The sequence below is a fragment of the Heterocephalus glaber genome, unplaced genomic scaffold, assembly GCF_053883595.1.
Source record: "Heterocephalus glaber isolate CG9 unplaced genomic scaffold, H.glaber_assembly_v1.0 deba00001472, whole genome shotgun sequence".
In the NCBI taxonomy this organism is placed as follows: domain Eukaryota; kingdom Metazoa; phylum Chordata; class Mammalia; order Rodentia; family Bathyergidae; genus Heterocephalus; species Heterocephalus glaber.
Window position 1 is genome coordinate 60,795,910 of NW_028258315.1, and position 19,031 is coordinate 60,814,940.

Genomic DNA, 19,031 nt, shown 5'->3' on the forward strand with positions numbered 1-19,031 from the left:
CTATCATTCTGTTTTAGAGACAAGAGAATTGAGGACCAGAGATTGATAACTGAATTTTCCAGAAAAAAATTCCAAACTCATGCTCTGCAATAGGCCTTGGCTAAATATCTTAAAAGAAACAGTCCATTTGTTTTTGCTTTACCATTTAATTGAGTATCTAATTATTATTAAAAGGAAAATAATAGGAATTCTTATAGAATATGTTTATAAAAGCCCAGCTGTTTGAAAACATGGGTATATAGTGGTGCTCTAAATCTATCTTTGGGTTTATTTTTACAAGACTTTTTATGCTGACTCCAGAAATAATTTTATTTCTTTTTTTTCCCTTAGATTCTTTTATTGGTACATTTTAGGTATACAATACATTTACATTTATCATTGGGTACTTGTACCTTTACATGATGTATCTTGGTTCTTATTTTTTCCCCATTTCCTGTCCTCCCTTCATCCCCTCCACCCTTCCTTATTTACAAAGACTTTGTTTCCATTTTTTCCTTTTCTCATAATTTTTCCTTTCCCTTCTTTCCTTTCCCCTATCCTTCTTACTTCCCCTACCCTTTTGGATCTTTTCTTCCTATTTCCCATTGTCAATTATTCATTTTACTCATTATTTACACTTTTAGTTTCTCACACCAGAGAAACTATTCAGTATTTACATATGTGTGTCCTATTTATTTCCCTTAAGAGTATGTCCTCAATATCCATTCATTTAGCTATAAATGTCTCTAGTTTCTCGTTCTTTATGGCTGAGTAGTACTCCATTTCATTTATTTTTTGTGCCAATTTTAAATAATTTTATTGAAGACATTGCATTTCCACTTATAATACAGTGCTTATAAAGTGCAACGTTATCTTTTCCCTGTGCACATGTTCCATGTTGAAGTATTCAGAATGCCCAGTACTTTACTGTAGCAGTTAAACTTTAACAACTGCCACAGAATTTGCTACAAATTTAGGTCCTTCAATGTTTTATTGTGTGGAACAATGCTAAATCTATACTTAGGGTTGGCTTAATCAACCTCTTCAGTGGTAGACCCTGAGGAAGCACCACAAGAAGGTGCTGCTCCCCCACCAAGGAAGCCCCCAGGAATTTCTCCAGGCATCCCACCTTCACTCTGGTACAGCTTGGTAATGATGGGATTGGAGACTTTCTCCAGCTCCTTCTGCTGACGTTCAAATTCTTCCTTCTTTGCAGTATGATTCTTATCCAGCCAGTTGATGATTTCATTACATTTATCAAGAATCTTCTGTTTATCTTCACCATTGATCTTGCCCTGAAGTTTCTCATCTTCAACATTTGCTTTCATATTGAAAGCATAGGACTCCAGTGAATTCTTGGAGGACAACTTATCCCTCTGCTTCTCATCTTCAGCTTTGTACTTCTCTGCTTCCTGGACCATATGCTCTATGTCCTCCTTGCTCAAATGCCCCTTATCATTAGTGATGGTAATCTTGTTCTCTTTCTCTGTACTCTTTTTAACAGCAGAGACATTGGGGATGCCATTGGCATCAATTTCAAAGGTGACCTCAATCTGAGGAACACCATGGGGTGCAGGAGGTATGTCTTTGAGTCCAAACTTGCCAAGCAGGTTTTTATCCTTAGTCATGGCACACTCACCTTCATATACCTGAATAAGCACACCGGGCTGGTTGTCAGAGTAGGCAGTGAAGGTCCGTGTCTACTTGGTAGGAATGGTAGCATTGCATTTGATGAGAACTGTCATGACTCCACCAGCAGTTTGAATACCAAGGGAAAGAGGAGTGACATCCAAGAGCAGCAAATCTTGAAAATTTTCAGACTTGTCTCCAGACAGAATGGCTGTCTGAACAGCTGCACCATAAGCAACAGCCTCATCAGGGTTGATGCTCTTATTCAGTTCTTTTCCACTGAAGAAATCTTGTAGACGCTTCTGGATCTTAGGGATATGGGTAGAACCACCCACTAGGACAATGTCATGGATTTTGACTTCTCCAGTTTGGCATCTTGAAGAGCCTTCTCTACAGGGTCCAGAGTGCCATGGAACAGGTCAGCATTCGACTCTTCAAATTGAGGATGAGTAATGGAGGTATAGAAGTTGATTACTTCATAGAGGGAATCAATCTCAATACTGGCTTGGGTGCTGGAAGAGAGGGTTCTCTTAGCTCATTCACATGCAGTACAGAGATGGCGGACAGCTCTCTTGTTCTCACTGATGTCTTTCTTATGCTTGTGCTTGAACTCAGCAATAAAATGGTTGACCATTCAGTTGTCAAAGTCTTCTCCACCTAAATGGGTGTCTTCAGCTGTAGATTTCACCTCAAAGATTCCATCATCAATAGCAAGGATTGACACATCAAAAGTGCCACCTCCGAAATAAAAAATCAGCACATTTCTTTCAGCTCCAACCTTTTTGTCTAAGCCATAAGCAATAGCAGCAGCTGTTGGCTCATTGATAATTCTAAGTACATTAAGACCAGCAATAGTTCCAGCATCTTTGGTTGCTTGATGTTGAGAGTCATTAAAGTAAGCTGGCACAGTAACCACAGCATTGGTAACAGTCTTCCCAAAATAAGCTTTGGTAATTTCCTTCATCTTTGTCAGCACCATAGAAGATACTTCTTCTGGATAGAAGCTCTTTGTTTCTCCTTTGTATTCAACCTGAACCTTGGGTGTGCCTGCATCATTCATCACCATGAAGGGCCAATGCTTCATATCAGACTGGACTACAGCATCATCAAATCCTCATCCAATCAGATTCTTGGCATCAAAACCTGTGTTGGTGGGGTTAATCGCAACTTGATTTTTTGCAGCATCTCCAATCGGTCATTCGGTGTCAGTGAAAGTGACATAACTTGGGGTGGTTCTGTTTCCCTGATCATTGGCAATTGTCGACACCTTCCCATGCTGGAAGACACCCACACAGGAGGAGGTGGTGCCAAGATCAACGCCAATTGCAGGTCCTTTCAACATGGTTGCTTGAGTGTAGGCCTGGTTCTACTGGTGAAGAAATCATACTCCAAAACTTTCAGCGTGTTCAATCTCCATTTTATATAAAAACCACATCTGTAATTCCACCTCACCCCAGAAAGCATGGCTGCTATCAAGAAATCAACCAACAACAAATGTTGGCAGGGTTGTGGGGAGAAAGGAATCCTTCTCTATTGTTGGTGGGGGTGCAGTCTGATGCAACCACTGTGGAAATCACTACGGAGATACCTCAAAGAACTAGGGCTAGAGGTCCCATTTGACCCAGCTACTCCCCTCCTGGTTATCTTCCTGAAAGAATTAAAAGAATCATACCACAGCAATATATGTGCACCCACGTTTATAGCAGGACAGTTTGTAATAGTGAAAGCTTGGAAACAACCCAAGTGCCCATCAACCGGAGTCTGGATAAATAATTTTATTTCTAGCAGGTTCTATCTATTATGGTCATTAACACAATTTACATTTTCTTCCTGATAGCTGAATAATGGTACCTAAAATTTATGTATTTTTAAAAAGTTCATCTCAAAATAGACATTTGTTATTGAAGTAATGATGCTCTTATATCTATTATTAGATAAGTCTAACTCAATAGGCATTTTGGAAGACTTGACTGGGCTATGTTAACTAACTTGTAAACACAGGAACATGCATATGTGTTTGAGTTGTCCTTTTTTCTTTTCTTTTTTTGTAGATCCCTTAGGTTTTTGCTGCTAATCAGAGGCTTAATGTATTTGTGCCCACAATTACAAACTTTGGAAAGTGATGTTCTTCTTGATACCCTAAATAATAAATAGAGATCAGCTAGCTCTTCATTTGTTATACTGACCTGCAAAAGCCAACAAATATGTTCTTTTATCCTGTTATCTCTGCATCCAAACTGAGACTTTAGACCACACACAAATTCATTTTTTATTGAGTTTTCAGATGTATTCTGCCTAAAATTGAAAGAAAAAAATTCTACCTCAGATCTGTTGTTTATCTTTTGAATGTCTTTAGAGCTATGCTTTTGGAAAGATCAATGACAATTTGGAGGAAGAATGTACAGCTGTGTGGCCAACTGTGTTTTTGATCTTTAATCTGAATGCCCCTCCAGGTTCCATCTGGGACTGACATTTAATTTGACCTTCTCAGGACAAGAGGTTAATTTCTAAAGTATTAGAATTATGGAGATTAATTTGTGAAGCTGCTTATAATTAAGATGCCTCTGGCTTTGCATCTGGGCTGGAGACTGCACATGTTAATGATGATAATCTATTTTCTCCCAGGGATGACTGAGGTCTGCAGTTTGAAGCTCCACCAATTCCTTGGTGGATTGTATTATTTTTTCACTCTGCTAGAGAAATAATCAATGACCTCTATAAATACAGAGTTCCTTCTCACCTGAAATGAAAAAAGTCATCCAAAGATCTTACTGAGGTATAAAAAGAATGTATTTATTCTTCTTCTGTTAGCTGTAATAATTATGAAAAGATCTTATAGGTGAACCAGAAGCTGTGCTAAACCCATGATATAAATTGTTTCACTTAATCTCTCCAACAACCATATAAGATAAGCACTTTTATTATCTCCATTTTGTGGATAACTAAGGTGATTAAATAACTTTTGCAGGATCACACAGTTGGTACTTTGGCAAAATCAGGGCCTGAAAATGACACTGCAGGAGGAAGCTATATTTTCCCCTGGAGAAAGCTTGAAACAAATGGTAGTGCTTAGTTTATAAAAAGCATTATTTTAATTGATTTATTTTTAAAATACTGCTATTGTATAAGTGAAAATATTCTCCTTTTACAGAGGAGAAAGGTGAAGTTCAAGAAGGTAGAGACATGATCAAGGTCAATCAGCTGATGAATGGGAGGCCAGAAGATTCCAGTCAAGGTAATCTACGTTCTTAATGCCTCTACAGTTGTTCCTTTCTGGATAGAAATGATTACTGAGGTCCTCTATAGAAAATATACCTTGACACTGCATATGGAGGGGAAATAAAACTAGATGATGTCAACTTTTATGAAGAAGGCTGCAGATCAGTGTTTCTCAAGCCAGGCTGCATGTCATTAGCAACTGAGAAGACTATAGTTACAGAGATTTTAGTTTAACTGTACTGGGTTGGGACCTGAGCATTCATTATTTTTTTTTAACTTCCCCAGATAAGTCTTTTGATGGGGAGCTGAAATTGAAATACACTGTTAAAGGCAAGCAATTAAGCTGTAAAAAAAAAGAAATGTTCTCATAGAAGAAGGTTAAAAGTTACATATTATGGCTAATAGATATTTTCTATAAGGACTGATAAATCACTAAACACTGGCCTATTTCTCTCTCTCTCTGAAAAAAAAATGAGAAATAGACTACAGAGTAGATTAGAGGGCATTGATGTTGATTTAATTAGCCCACTTCCTGGAACCCTATTAATTTGGTCTGGTGCCTCTCATTTTCAGTTACAAAGTTCCAGCATTTTCATAACTTGTGATTTATTGCTTATCTATAGCACAAGTGACCATGAAATGCCTCAATTAATGGCTTGTCATTTGGACTGGTTACAGAGCCTTTCATGTTCTTAGGAATTTCCCCACCTCACTGTGTTCTGAGAGGCTTTTCAGGTTCTGATGGTCTAAGAAGAAGCCTTGTCTTCTTTCCATTTACCTTCTCTCTCATTTTCTTCCATAGATAATCTATCTAAGAAATTATTCTGGAGATGTCATATTTATCAAATAAAATGCAATAAACAAAAGCTCCATTGAACTTTTTTTTTTTTTTTTGTGCATACCAGGGATCGAACTCAGGTCCTTGCTCTTGTGCAGCAGGTGGCGAAACTACTGAGCTAAATCCCCGGCACCCATTGAACTTCTTTATGTTGCATCATGCACGAACAAAACTATATAGCTGAGAATATACAGCTTTTGTCTTCATAATCATACCAAATTTAAAGGGTTTAGAATTCTAATATTTGGGTTTCCAATTTTATGAGATATCCATAATAACTATCACTCGTTTCAGGGTAGACGGTGTTCTTAATGGTTTGGTCATATGAAAAAATTCCCTTTACTTTAATTTTTGTATTATGTTATTGTATAAAATTGGCCTTGATTATTTTAACTAATATTTCTGGCAATTGAATGAATATTATCACTTTGAGAGGTCAAAAAGTTTATAAATAACAGAAAAATAGATGTGGGTAAAAAATGCTGATGTCAAGTTATATTGAAGTATATACTTAAGGGGAGTTAACCATATAATTTTTCTGAGTTTTTCATTTTATCTTTTATAAATCCTCTCATTTCACATTTTGCTTTGTCCACAAAATGCACTTCTTGAGGCTGGGGGTTTAGCTCAGTGGTTCTACCGCCTGCCTTGCAAGTGCAAGGACCTGAGTTCAACTTGAATTTGGACCCTGGTACCAAAAAAAGGAACTTATTTAACATTGTGATTCAGAAAAACACATTCACCACATCTTTGGGGTCAGCCATTGTTCTTTTTTCTAAATGTTAGAGAACAACTGGGACAATATGGGAAGGCTGTACAAAAACAGTGCCAACACCTGAGGTCCAGTGGTGGAGACCACCCTGAGCAAGCTACAAATTCAGAAACTGGCCTTTCATATTAAAAGTCTGAGTCTGTCTATTAGCCCACAACAGTTTGCCTGAAGAGCCAGCAGTTGGTGTGTGGGAAAGGAACAAGTCCTCACACCACTGGTTATAGCAGAGGTCTCAGTGATCCATGATGCTATGATGTCTTGAATGGCAAGACAATAGTGGAGCTAAGGGCAGCACAACTCTACAAAAAACTCCTATAGAGGCAAAAATTAATCCATGTTAAGAAACAAATTTCCCATTAATTTATGAGCTGTTCTTGCTAAAATTTTTCATTTCCTTGTTGCTAGGACCCTGCTTGCCTCAGTGCTCTCCACTTCACTGTTTCCTGCACCACCCCTTATTCCTTCTAGAAGCTGCATGTTCAATAAATAGTGGCAAGCTCCAGGAGAGAGTGTCTTATCCTGATAAAATCTTTGACCATCCTGGGCACCCCCATTTATGGATTAAGATCTTGTCTTTTTAAATCCTGTCACTATACCCTTGGTCAGGTGATTGGGAGTTTATGCAGATTCCAATAGTCTGGGACCTTGATCTGGAGTAGGTTCATTGGGTGATCTTGCTTCTCCACACTTCATTTCTTTATCCATGGAATACTGGAAGAAGAAAACAGTGAGTTTGGTTACATTAGTGGTTTTCAGTTGATCTTAGTACCAGCTATATCACGTCACCTGGAAATTTGTTCAAAATTTAAAACTGTTATCTCACCTTCTGTGTCAGAAAAGTCTGGGACTGGTACTTGTCTCTCTGATTTAACAAACCCTGCAGTGGATTCTGATACAGGCTCTATTTTGATAACCACTAAGAAAAATTACCTTTGTGTTGTGTCTATTTCTAACATTTTAATAGGCTTTCAGTGATTCTCAAATAATTAGAAGCTGATAAATATTTCAGTTGTGCACAAAATATTGTATCTTATTTAGACAATTTAATAACATTTTTCACTTGGCTGTCATTGTAACTGATAAGAAATGGCAATGGTGTCCTAGTTGATAACAGTTCCAGCTCAATCTACTTAAAAATAAAACTCTAGAATGTTAGAAATGGAAGGAATCTTAGAGTTACTTAGGTCACTTTTCTCTAGCTACCACTCCACACTTAAGGAAATTGAGGTGGCTTTGTGACCTTGACATAATTTTTTAGATAAGGGAAAATGGCTTGGAAAAGCTTGAGATTCAGATTAGAAGCAATCATTGTATTTTACTATTTTGTGGCTTATAGGTAGTGCAAGAGTGCTGCTCAATCAACTAAATTGATTTTACACCTGTGTGTACACACAAAACAGCAATTAAGAAACAGTGTGTAGCAGATTTTGACATGTATGAAATTATAGAACCAATTACTTTTTACAAGTCAATGCATCACAGTCATTTCAAACACAGCAGACCTTGGAATCTGTTTCTTAAGGACATGGTTTAGAGAATGTCAGTGCATTTAAACCATATTGCATTTTCTGGAGTTCAGATTTGAGGGTGAGCTAGAAGATTAGATTGAAAGATGTTAATTTAAATTGAAGATTTGGTACTGTAGGGGTTGCTTCCTTTATAAAAACAGAGTAGGATGTGGGAGTGGGAAGGTGTCCAAGCAGTTAAGTAGCCTCTGCTTTCTGGTGGGTTATAATGGAAAGAAAGTTATTGCAGGCATTCAGAGATGCAAGAGATAATCTTGCTTTCCTTCTTGTCATTTTCTACTTGTAGGATCTGGGGAAAAATCACAAAAAGTCCTCTAGATCTCAGTCAGACTATATATGAAATGGGTGTATTAACATCTACAGCTTCTCAAAGCAAGGAACAAGATCCAGGCATACCTTGAAAAGCCACACTCACCCAAAAGAAATGAATGGAGGAAACTGTCAGTAGACTCATTCAGAAGGCCTTATAAACAAAACTTTACTTTTTGAGGTAGAAAAAATATTGAAGATTTAGAAAGATCTGGGTACAAACCAGTCAGTTTCTACCCTTTTGATATTCACAATCTTACTGTTTGGGAAGAAAAACAGTTTTATTCATTAAAAGTCAGATAGTACAACAAAGCATGCAGCACAGTTTCATCACACTTACTCTATCACCACTAAAATTAGTGTTGGCAGATAGCCTTGTTTCAAGGCTATATGGAGATTTCTATTTTTGTCTATAAAGGAGTATCTGTGACAGAACCTGGTCTCTTACCATTAACAATCAGAAAATTAGAAACAGAAACAGAAATTTTATCAATGGATAAAATAATGTTTTTTGATTATTGGATAGTAGAAAAACACAGGACTGTGATTTACACATGAGAATGATATAGGAGAAATATAATTCTAAACCTGTTAGATATATTTTCTCCTTAAAAACTGAAGTAGAATTTACCATTAGAAAATTATGTGGAGTACCTGGAGTATCACCAAACATTTAGAAATTACACACACTCGTCTAAGTAACCTATGGGTCAAAGAAGAAGCACAAAAGAAAACTTTAAAAAAATTGAAATAATGAATATGAAATCACAAAATACCATAATTTACAGAATGAATCCAAATCACTGCATGTAAATATGTTTATAGCAAAAAAGTAATAATTTTAGTTTTCTTCCCAATAATCTAGAGAAAAGATGACCAAATTCAACACAAAATAAAAGGAAGAAAATAGAAAGATAAGAAAAAAAATCATTAACATGGAAAATAGACTAATAGGGAATATAAATGACATTAAAAGGTTGTTCTCTGAAAAGATCAATACACTGACAACAAAAACATCTATAGCCAGAGTGATCAAGAAACAGAAGGAGGAGGTTGCGAGTCACCCAGAACACACTGAATCAGCCTGCTGCAGACAGGCAGGTCTGTGCACGCCCTACCGAGGTTGGGAGTCAAGCGGAACATGCTGAATCAACCCGCACCCCAGCAACAATCCACTGGACACATCCCACAACCCCCACTCCTCTGTACAGGCACCTGGTTCCACACTACAAAGACACAGAGGATACCAGACCACAGTACTGAGTCCTGCCGCTCCTGGCCCAGAGGTAGGGGCTTCTGAGCCACTGTCCCACTGCTCCTGGTCCAGAGGAAGGGGCTTCCTGGCCACCTTCTCTCCCACTGCTCCCAGCGCAGAGGAAAGGGCTTTTGGGCCACTATCCCTACCTCTGCTCCTGGCCCCTATATCACCTCTCGCAGCTCAGAAGAGGTAATCCGTGCAGGCGCTAACAGCCCCCTGCCCAGTCAAAATGAGAAAACACGTAAATAAGTCTCAAAACCAGACTTCCAGATCACCTACAGCAACCCCAAAGGGAAATGAGATGGAACACTCTGATACTCAACCACCTGGACCCACTGAACTGGCAACAAAAGGGGGTCTGGAAAAAATGAAATCAGAAATAATTTCTAAGATAATAGGAGAAATTGTGTTCCTAGTGCAAGACATAATTAATAAAACTAGAGAGGGGCTGAGGAGCATGATGGATTCCCAATATAGGAAACAAATGGAATCCATAAAACAGATGCAAATAGATTTCCAGGAGATCAAAAACTCCATTGAAAGTCTACACAGCAGAATGAGTCAATGTGAGGACAGAATTTCAGATATAGAAGATAAGATTGCAATTAATGACCAGGAAAAGAAAAACTGCTTCAAAATTATAAGGGAACATGAGAAATAAATCCAGCAGCTGCAAGATGATGCAAAGAAGAATAACATAAGACTGATTGAAGCCAATGAAGAAACAGGAGAGAGTGCAGATAACATCAAAAACTCTTCACAGAAATAATGGCAGAAAACTTCCCAAGCAGGGGAAAAGAGCTTGACATACAGATAAGTGAGGCATATAGGACTCCAAATAGCCTTGATCAAAAAAAATCTACACATAGGCATATAATTGTTAAGATTCCAGAAACTCAACAGAAGAACAAAGTTCTCCAAGCAGTCAGAGAAAAGAAACAAATCACAAACAAAGGAAAGCCCATCAGAATCACAGCAGACTTCTCAATACAAACCATCAAGGCAAGAAGAGCTTGGAGTGACATATTCCAAGCCCTAAAAGAAAACAGCCTCCAACCCAGATTGATGTACCCTGCAAAACTATCTTTCAAAATGGATGGAGAAATAAGATACTTTCTTGACAAAGAGCACCTTAGGAACTTTGTGAATACCAAACAAGCACTCCAAAGAATTTTACACAATATCCTAGGAACAGACATTGAGGATCACAACCCCAGGAAGCAAAGCAGAATGAACTCATCTGGCATGACAAGAAATTAAATGTAAAGGGGGAGAATCCAACAAAAAGAAAAAGTCATGGCAATGACAAGTCAATACGTTTCAGTTGTAACCATCAACGTTAATGGTCTCAATTCACCAATCAAAAGAAATAGACTGGCAGAATGGGTCAAGAAGCAAAATCCAACAATATGCTGCATACAAGAAACACACTTAATTCAAAAGGAAACTTATAGATTGAATGTTAAAGGGTGGAAAACAATACTCCATGCGACAGGAACCTGAAAAAAAGCAGAAGCAGCTATCCTCTTGGCAGATCAAGTAGATTTCAAACCAACACTGATTAAGAGAGATGAAGAAGGACACTACATTCTTGTAAAAGGGAAGAATCCAAGAGGAAGAGATGACAATCATAAATATCTATGCACCAAACACTAGTGCACCCAACTATATAAAACAAATACTAATGGGCATGAAAAGTCATATATGCACTAATACAATTGTAGTGGGGGACCTCAACACCCCACTGTCACAAATAGATAGATCAACTAGACTAAAAATAAGTAATGAAATACTAGAACTCAATTGAACTCTTGAACAAATGAAGTTAACAGATGTTTACAGAGTCTTCCACCCCACAAAATCAGAATACACATTCTTCTCAGCTGCATATGGGTCATTCTCAAAAATAGACCACATACTCACACATAGAACATGTTTAAGTAAGTGCAAAGGAATTGAAGTTACCCCTGTATATTATCAGACCATAGTGTAATGAAATTGGAGATCCATAGCAAAAGAAACTCAAAAAATTTCATAAACATGTGGAAATTGAACAACACACTTCTGAATAACCAATGGGTCACAGAGGAAATTAAAGAAGAAATCAGACAGTTCCTTCAATTAAATGACAATGACAATACAACATATCAGAATCTCTGGGACACAATGAACGCAGTCTTATGAGGGAAATTCATAGCAGTGAATACACATATTAGGAAAACAGAATGAGCCCAATTAAACAACCTGATGCTGCACCTCAAGTTTCTAGAAAAAGCAGAACAGGACAACCCCAAAGCTCATACAAGGGAGGAAATTATAAAGATCAGAGGAGAAATCAATGCAATGGAGACTAAGAGAATGATCCAAAAAATCAATGAAGCCAAGAGTTTGTTCTTTGAAAGAATCAACAAAATTGACAAACCCTTAGCCAACCTTGTGAGAAAAAGGAAAGAAAAGGCCCAAATCCATGCAATTAGGAATGAAAAGGTTGAAATTACAACAGACTCAGCAGAAATTCAGAGGTTCATCAATACGTACTTCCAGAACCTATATGCCAATAAGATGGACAACACAGAAGAAATGGACAGATTCCTAGATACATATGAATCACCAAAGTTGAATGAAGAAGACCTAAAAATTCTGAACAACTCAATATCAACAAATTAAATGGAAAATGTAATTAAAAACTTATCAACCAGATAAGAAAAGCCCTGGGCCTTGATAGCTTCACTGCTGAATGCTACAAGACATTTAGAGAGGAACTGCTGCCACTATTGTTGAAACTCTTCAATGAAATTGAAAGGGAACCAATACTCCCAAATTCATTCCTGGAAGCAAGCATCACCTTAATCCCCACAGCAGAGAAAGACCCAACCACAAAGGAGAACTATAGGCCAATCTCACTAATGAACATAGATGCAAAAATCCTTAATAAGATAATGGCAAACAGAATGCAGAAGATCATCAAGAAGATCATACACCCTGATCAAGTGGGATTCATCCCAGGGATGTAGGGATGGTTAAACATACACAAATCAATCAATGTAATACACTATATCAATAGAGCCAAAGACAAAAACCATATGATTATCTCCATAGATGCAGAAAAATATTTGACAAAGCCCAACATGCATTTATGATAAAAACCCTACAAAAAATTGGAATAGATGGTCTCTATCTCAAACTGGTAGACACCATCTATGAAAAACCAACAGCCAATATCATACTAAATGGTCAAAATCTGAAATTCTTCACACTAAAATCAGGAACAAGACAAGGATGTCCACTATCACCACTCTTGTTCAATATAGTTCTGGAAACATTAGCCACGAGAAAGAAATAAAAGGAATAAAGACAGGAAATGAAGAAGTCAAATTGTCATTATTTGCAGATGACATGATACTCTATATAGAAGACTCCAAGAACTCCACCAAAAGTCTTCTAGACTTAATAAGCAAATTCAGTCAAGTAGCTGGTTACAAGGTCAACACAAAAAAATCAATAGCTTTCCTCTACACCAATGACAGACTCACGGAAAGAGAAATAGGGCAAATAATTCCTTTCACAATAGCATCCAAAAAACTGAAATACTTAGGAATCAATCTAATGAAAGAAATCAAAGATCTCTCCTCTGAAAACGATGGCACTCTGCAAAGAGAGATTGAAGATGATATCAGAAAATGGACAGACATCCCCTGCTCCTGGGTAGGAAGGATTAATATAGTGAAAATGGCCATCCTTCCAAAACTGCTATATAGATTTAATGCAATTCCAATTGAGATCCCAGCAGCATACTTCACAGACATTTAGAAAACAATCCAAAATTCATTTGGAACAAGAAGACACCCAGAATAGCAAGAGCAATTCTAGGTACCAGAGACATGGCAGGGGATATCACAGTCCCTACCTTGCAACTCTACTACAAAGCTACTGTGATAAAAACAGCATGGTTCTGGCAAAGAAACAGACCTGAGGACCAGTGGAACAGATTAGAAGATGCAGAAACAACTCCAGACACACTCAGCCATCTCATCTTCCTTGAAGGAGCCAAACACCCTCAATGGAGGAAAGATATCCTCTTTAATAAATGGTGCTGGAAAAATTGGGCTTCACCTTGCCAAAGATTAAAACTAGACCTATATCTCTCACCATGCACTAAACTAAAATCAAAATGGATTAAAGATCTAAATATTAAAATAGAAACTCTGAACCAGTTGGAACAGAGGTTAGGTAGAACTCTTGTAGACATCAGTGTAGGAAAAGATTTTATGAACAAAACCTCAGTTGCCATGAACTAGCACAAACAATTAACAAGTGGGATCTCTTCTTATTAAAAGGCTTCTGCACAGCAAGAGAAACCGCCAGCAGTGTGAAGAGACAACTCACAGTGTGGAAAAAATTCTTCACCTGCTCTTCTTCAGACAAAGGTCTACTATCTTGAAGCTATAAAGAACTTAAAAGATCAGACCTCTCAAATTTGAAGACCCAATCTGAAAATGGGCATCTTAAATGAACAGACATTTCTCAGACAAAGAAGTAGAAATAGCAAATAAATACATGAAAAAATGTTCCGCATCACTGGTCATTCGAGAGATGCAAATGAAAACAATGCTGAGATTCCACTTCACTCCAGAATGAATGGCTGCTATGATGAAATCAACCAATAACAAATGCTGGTGGGGCCGTGGGGAAAGAGGAACCCTGGTCCACTGCTGTTGGCAGTGTAGACTGGTGCAACCTCTGTGGAAATCATTGTGGAGACACCTCAAAGAACTAGAACTGGAAGTCCCATTTGACCCCACTATTCCACTGCTGGGGATCTTCCCCAAAGAATTAAAAGAATCATACCACAGTGATATATGTGCACCCATGTTCATAGCAGCACAGTTTGTGATAGCTAAAACTTGGAAACAGCCCAAATGCCCATCAACTGGAAACTGGATAAAGAAAATGTGGTTTTTTTTTTTTAATAAAATGAAGTACTACTCAGGCATAAAAAATGAGAAATTAGAGACATTTATAGCTAAGTGGATGCACATTGAGGCAATACTCTTAAGTGAAATAAATAGGACACACATGTATAAATCCTGAATAGTTTCTCTGGTGTGAGAAACTGAAAGTGTAAATAAGGACTGAAATGTATAATAGGTAATGTGAAATAGGAAGAAAAGGGGCAAAGGGGAAGGAAGTGGGAGGGCTAGGAGAAAGGATAGAAGGGAATGGGATTAATATGAGAAAATGGAAAAATAGGAACAAAATCTTTGTAAATAGGGAGGACTGGAGGGTTTACAGGGAGGGCTGGGAAAGGGTGAAAAATAAGCATCAAGAGAGGTTATGTAAAGGTGCAAATTTCCAATGATGAATGTCATTATATTGTATACCTAAAATGTACCAATGATTAGAATGAATAATCGACAATGCAAACTAGGCAGAAAAGGTCCAAAGGTGTAGGGGTAATGGGAGGGGCAGCGGAAAGGAAAGAAGGGAAAGGAAAAATGATGAGAAATGGAAAAAATGGAAATAAAGTCTTTGTAAATAGGGAAGGGTGGAGGGGGTGAAGTGAAGGCTAGGAATTGAGAAAAAATAAGAACCAAGATGCATTATGTAAAGGTACAATTCCCAGTGAGAAATGTTATTGTGTTGTGTACCTAAAATGTAGCAATAAGAGAATTTAATTTAAGAAAAAAGAAACAGAGAATATAAATTACAAGTACCAGGAATGAATATGATAATCCCACCACAAATTCCATAGAAAATAAAAGGATAATATACATCATGACTAACCAATCTTATGTCCATAAATTTAACAATTTAGATGAAATGAAAAAGTCTTTGAAAAACATATTTTTAAATAAAGTCAATCCAATAGTAGATTGAACAGCCCAATTAATGAGATTTGAGGGCAGGCTTAGAGGTACTACAGGATATTCATCCAAACAAGCAAGTGTGCAGCTCTATGAGGAGATAGGAAGACCAGAGAAAATCATTGGATCAGAACTCGAGTGAGAAATTAACCAGGGAAACCCAGAAATATTGGCATTTTAAAATAGTAACACACGCTATCACAGAACACATGGCAGCTCAGTGAGGGAGGGGAGCCTTCCCTCTTGTGGAACAGTTAGAGAAAATTTCAGCATACTCTTATAAATACTTACTTTGCTATTGGGCAGATATACATCATGAGCAGAAAGATGACCTGAGTTCAGGCAGGTGATTAGGTATGTCAGTGATAATTCCCAGCACTTCACTGTAGACTTGGACAGTGTTGGGACTGGGAACCATTTTAGAAACTCCCTCTTAATCTTGCCCTGATAGACTGCACAGGAGACAGATGTAAACAGATGAAAGATGGGGAGGAAGCTTAAGTAACTCCCTATGTCTATATAGATGGTGGGAGAGAATGAAATTCCCCATATTTATCTTTCTAAGAAGACAGTGGGCATTCTGCTGAGGACTCAACTGGTGCCCAGAAAAATGGTGATTGTGACACAGAGAACCAAAGGAGGAAATGTTACATCAGTTGGCATGTCTTGGCATAACTAGATTGTATGAAACCCAGCCACCAGCAAGCACATTCAGTTAGGCAGACAGAAAGGCCTGCAAACAAACAAACAAACAAACAAACAAACAAACATCTCTCCCTCAAACAATGACAATTTGAGTATTATGATAGGAGAAGAGTTCAGCCATGTGAGATTTCATGGATCTGAGTGGGGATTCAACCATAGAGACCAGAGGAAGCCTGGGGTCTCACAGCTTTTCATCTCAGTGTAGAGCTTGTATGACCAACTCCCTCTGCTCTGCTTAGAAACATTCAGAATAAACACAGGAGCATAGACACTGACTAGCCATGTCTCCAAGAACAGAGTCTATTGATTTCCAGAACTGCGGCTCACAATCTGAACCTTCTTACACTCTATGTAAGAGATAGTCTTGGCAGAAAACTCAAATTTTCCCTGTGCTCTTATTACCAGATATGGAAACAATTCTAATATTAAGTGCAGTTTAGTCCTCACCCACCACTGACAACTTTGTTCTAGCACCCATCTGTTACCACAAGTGGTGGAGCTCAGTTTCTAGGCAGCCAACCTTAAACAGTTTGTCCTACTTGGACAGAAGCTGAGAAGGTGAACATTGGACCCTCAAAAATGTCTCCATTATAAAAACCTTCACACAGAGGAATATTAGACCTTGGTTGAGTGTGTGTGTGTGTGTGTGCATGTGGGTGTGCATATGTGCATGTGTTTGTATGAATGTTGCCATGTTTTCTCAAATCAAGGGTTTATTTTATATGGTTTGCTAAATTTTTATTTCTCTTAGTTCATTAATTGGATTCAATTTCCCTATAACTTCTCTCAATTTTCATTTATATTTCCTTACATTTTCTCTTTTATCTTCTGTCTCATAAACTCTCATATCTCTCCTCCTCCTTTTTATATATATGTTTTTTTCATTAATACCAGTTTTTTCTTTATTCTTTTTTTGTGGCCTAACCTTTTCTTTCTTGGGTTAATGAAATAATGAACTTTATCAAAATTAATTTTATTGGTACGATTTAAATATACATAAAGATCACATTCATCAAAGGGAATTTGTACCTGTACATGATATATCTTGATTCCTCTTTTTCTCCCAATCACCTTTCCTCTCTTAAACCTTCCCTTCCCCCTTTTTTCCAATAGCTTTGTTTCCATTTTTTTCTCTTCTCATTTTTTTCTCTTTTCCCTTCCTTTTTACCTCCTCCTTCTTTCATATTTTCTCTTTCCTTTTGAACAGTTTCTTCCTATTTCATATTATCTGTTATACATTTTGGTCTTTATTCACCCTTTCAGTTTCTCACAACGGAGAGACAAGATGATATTTACACATATGTGTCTGATTTATTTAACTTAACAGTATATTCTCAAGTAGATTTAGCTATAAATGTATCAAGTTTTCTTTCTTCATGGCTGAGTAGTACTCCATTGTATACAAAAACCACATTGTTTTTTATCCATTCTTCTGGATGGTGGGCATTTGCATTGTTTCCAAGATTTAGCTATTACAAACTATGTTATTATAAACATGTATGTATACATATCATTGTGGTGTGACACTTTTATTTCTTGTAGGAAGATACCCAGCAGAGGAATAACTGGGTCAAATGGGACCTCTAATCCTAATTTTTTGAGGAATATCCACACTGATTTCCCCAATGGTTGCACCAATCTGCATTCCCACCAACAGTGGAGAAGAGTTCCTTTTAGATCCTGGGGAAATCTAGATGATCATCAATACCTAGTTCAAGAACCTGTACTCTAATAAGATGGAAAACACAGAAGAAATGGACAAATCCCTAGATTCATATGAATTACCAAAGCTGAACCAAGAAGATATAAACATTCTAAACAATGCAGTATCAGTCAACAAAATAATAAATGTAATTAAACTCTTACCAACAAAGAAAAGTCCAGGTTCTCACAGATTTACTGCTGAATTCTGCAAGAAATTGAGAGAAGATCTAATGCCAATTATCTTCAAACTCTTCAGTGAATTAGAAATGGAAGCAGTTCTAGCCACTGAGTGGCTAAAATGAAATAAAGTAGGAAAAAAAGAGAAATGGAAGCAGTGCTCTCAAAATCATTCCTAGAAGCAAGTATTACCCTGATACCAAAACCAGAGAAGGACCCAACCAAAAAAGAAGACTACAGGCCAATCTCCCTAATGAACATAGACACAAAAATCCTCAATAAGATATGGGCAAACAGAATGGAACAAATTATCAAGAAGATTATACATCATGACCAAGTAGGATTCAACCAAAGGATATAAGCAAATCAATAAATGTAATACACCATATCAACAGAGACAAAGACAAAAATCACATGATCATCTCAATAGACACAGAAAAAGCATTTGACAACATCCAACACCCATTCATGATAAAAATGCTATAGAAAATAGGAATATACAGTCTTTACCTCAATCTGATAAAAACTATCTATGACAAACCAAGAGCCAATATAATATTAAATGGTCTCAAAATGAAAGCTTTCACACTAAAATGAGGAACAAGACAAGGATGTCCATTATCACCACTCCTATTCAACATAGTTCTGGAATCTTTAGCCAGAGCAATTAGAGAAGAATAAGAAATAAAAGGAATAAAAACAGGAAAGGAAGAAGTTAAATTATCATTATTTGCAGATGACATGAATCTCTACATAGAAGACCCCAAAAATTCCACCAAAATATTCTAGATTTAATAACCAAATTCAGTAGCATAGCTGGGTAGAAAGTCAACACTCAAGAATCAATAGCATTCCCGTATACAAACAAAGAACTTTTGAAATACATTTTAAATTATATTTTGATATATGGTTTGTTCTTTAGATGTTTATATTACTGGTAGTTTTTCCTACTCAGAAGTAGTGCTAGGAACTGAATCTAGTACTCTGAATAGGTTGAGTGGGTGCCTTCACACTTAGACATATTCACAGTCTAGGACACATCACAAAGAGA

At 37.2% G+C, this 19,031-nt stretch overlaps 1 pseudogene; it reads right to left on the reverse strand.

The window, feature by feature from the left end:
• Positions 1–800: 800 nt before the first annotated feature.
• LOC101709981 (heat shock cognate 71 kDa protein pseudogene) lies at positions 801–2,950 on the reverse strand (annotated as a pseudogene).
• Between the last annotated feature and the right edge of the window lie 16,081 nt (positions 2,951–19,031).